The sequence below is a fragment of the Amaranthus tricolor genome, chromosome 13 (assembly GCF_026212465.1).
Source record: "Amaranthus tricolor cultivar Red isolate AtriRed21 chromosome 13, ASM2621246v1, whole genome shotgun sequence".
Taxonomy (NCBI): Eukaryota; Viridiplantae; Streptophyta; class Magnoliopsida; order Caryophyllales; family Amaranthaceae; genus Amaranthus; species Amaranthus tricolor.
The window spans coordinates 12,450,329-12,453,635 of record NC_080059.1 but is presented as its reverse complement, the minus strand read 5'-3'; positions in this window follow the sequence as shown (position 1 = coordinate 12,453,635).

Sequence of the window (3,307 nt, the reverse complement as noted above, 5' to 3'; positions counted from 1 at the left end):
AATTATTTGTGAACAAGCATTTAATGTTATTGCATTTATTCTTGCATTTAAGAATATTTATTAAAGCTTCGCGCCATAAATAAACCTTACCAAGTTCCTCCAAGTGAAAGATCATTGTGCATTTGAAATTTATTCATTTAGAGTGGTCTTACACCAAGATAGCAAAGACAAACCCCTCCCTAGCAACTCTCACTATACACCCTCATGAATCATGATCCTCTATCTTAATCTTTTGCTCTAACAAGCTTAGTAAACTCTTGATTATATTCTGTTCCAAATAGGAACAATTTTGACTGACTAATTGTAATCTAAAGCCAAAGGATGAATGTACTATCAGGAAAGAAGCACTAGATACCATTAAATTAGCTAGGGATCTTAAGTAAATTAAACTCCTGAATCATGAACATATCAGAAGCAATTAAAACAAAAAATTCAATTACTCTTATTTAACTAAATCATGTTATAAATTATCCAGTCAATAAATTCCCTTTTCTTCACAAGAGAACCAACAAATTAAGCAAAACTAAAATTAAAGATTTGAAAGAAAAAAAAAAGAAAAAGGAAAAACTAACCTCATCCTCAAGATAATCAAATGAATTGAAAAGAACCCAATCAGCTAGATGGATATTCTTCATATGAGAAATGACCATCCGAATAATTGGATGAATGGATTTCTTGTTAGAATCAGAATCAGGATTTGTTGACCTGAATATTGGGTAATCCTGTTTCAAGCTCCTCCGGTTTGGGCACCTTTATAGACAAATGATCCAAACAATTTCGATTAGCAGCAGCAATAACAGGATGATAAACATCATCCTTATACTCTTCCACAAACAATGGATAAAACGACGTCACATAAGCACAAGCTTGAGTAAAAAACGCAGCCGCCAATATCCCATATTGCTTAGCAATATCCAACGCCCATGGCAAATTAGCATCATACACCAACAAACTTGGGGTAGGATTAGTTAAAAGGACACGGTTCAATTGATGGGTTGCTTCGGTTTCGAATTTTTTCATCCGAGTCAAGAAATTGAGTTGGATATCATTAGTATCATCATAGATAATCTGTGTTGTTAAAAATTGTTCCATTTTTGTACCGGAAGTTGATTTGATCATCTTTTGAGATGTAGATAGAGTAGTAGCGAGAGTTATGTGGATTGAACCATCGCTTTTCCAAGCTAAACATTTGGCGAATTGGAGCATGGCGTTTAAGTGACCTTGCCCATGATAAGGCATTACTATTACCTCCATTTTTGTTTTTGCTTCATCTGGCTTCTGTTTTTGCTGCTCCTGCTGCGGGTTGTTTTCCATGCCTGGAATTTGAAAAATTGGTAGTTTTGATTCAATTTGATTGATTTGTGAAGTAATCTGATGATGTTCACTTGGAATTAACTTGAATTTCTATTTGGTCAAAAATATCCACCGATTCCCTTTCTCAATTTTACACGTGGAACTCGCGGGCAGAGTGGACCACTACTCCACAAGTAATGTTTTTACTCTAGGTTGCACTAAAACGGACACGGACACGGACACGACACGGGTACGGGAAAACGCCAACTTAAAAATGGCGGACACGGGGACACGAAAATGGTAATATAATAAATATATCAAATTAAAGATAATTTTACAATCTTTCATTTGATATTTGTAAATAAACACTTTAAAAATATAAAACTCACATAACATTCAAATAAGTACCAAATAAACAACAGGAGTATTTTAAATAGTCATCTCCAACTTCTTCAATGGCATCATTCAACAAACTAGCAATAAAGTCTTTATCCTTTACCTTTCCTGAGCAATCATCGACCTTTAAGAATAGAGGACCAACTTCACAAGCTACCATGAGATTAATTAAAGGTCTCCTTTATGGATCACTCCACCCATCACTCACTATACTTACTCCTTTTTCCCTCCAAGTAGCCTTTGTTGGTTCTAAAAGCCTTTCAACATTTTCTTTCTCTCTCTCTAACAAAGTGGTTCTCATTTTATTGTAACCAGGAGGCTTGTAACCAGGAATATTATTTGTGGCAGCATAGTTGTATGAACTAACATAGTAAGGGTTTCGAAAAAGGTGAAAAGGCAATCCTCCAGTAAAAAACATCCTTGCTATCTCAGCATCTAAGTTGTTTCGAGCTTGTATATCAAAAGCTTTGGTGATTGGGTTGTCAGATTTTCTTTTCTTGGCATATGAAGTTGGTGAAAGAGAAGTTTCGGAAGACAAAGAATGACTAGAAAGTGGTGGTCTTTTTGGTTGTCTAGATTCTTTATATTGCTCAACTTGTCTTTCTAAGTTTCTCATTTGCATTTTATCCTCATTTGTTACATTAGGACATTGACTAATTCCACCTTTTGCAACTCCCATCAAATGTGCTCTAACTCTAGTATATGAACCACTCTTTATTTGTTTGCAAAAGTTGCATTGCCAAGTATAATTACCCCCACCTCCACTCATTTTTTCCCCTTTAACAACATATTTTCACAAAGGATAATAACAGAAATCACCCTCTTCATTTGTAGCATCACCACTTACATTACACGAATCAGAGCCACTAGCCCCGCTACTAGACATGATTGAACTCTTCAAATTCAAACAACCACAATTAAAGATTTATAAATCAAGATTAACAAATAACATATTAACAATTTAACATTAACAAACACATTAAAAAAATAATTTCAATCGTCTTTAAATTGAAATCAAATATCCATCACAGTAAGTCAGTAACTTCTTAATTTACAATACAATAGCTTTTCTTAATTTACGAATTCCATCACAGTCCTAAATCCAATAGACCACAATCAAGATTTAAAAATAAATGTTAAAACAACAACTCAACAAGATTAAAAATTTAAGATTAACACTAAGATTAAAGATTAGAACAAGATTAATATTAGGATTTAGGATATAAAGAGTGAAAATACCTAAAACAAAATCAAAAATATCGATTTTTAGGGATTATTCGAACAACCCAGTGACCCACAGCACTCAGTGAAGCACCACAGCAGCCGTCGAGTGAAGCCGTAGAATTTGTCTGCAATGGAGGACCACTCAGTGAAACCGTCGGTGGCGGTGGCGTGGTGGAGGAGCAGCCGTAGAATTTTTAGGGTTAGAGGAGTGAGATGAGAGCAAGAGAGAGAATTGAGATTTGAGAGGGAGGGAAATGGAATTCCAGAATAGATTTCCAGTACAGTGAGTGCGTGACCTTTGGGCTTTGAGAGGAGCTATTTCTTTATTTTCAGCCTTTTCAATTTTATTTTTTTTAAATAACACACGTGTCCTTTGCCGTGTCCCTTGCCGTGT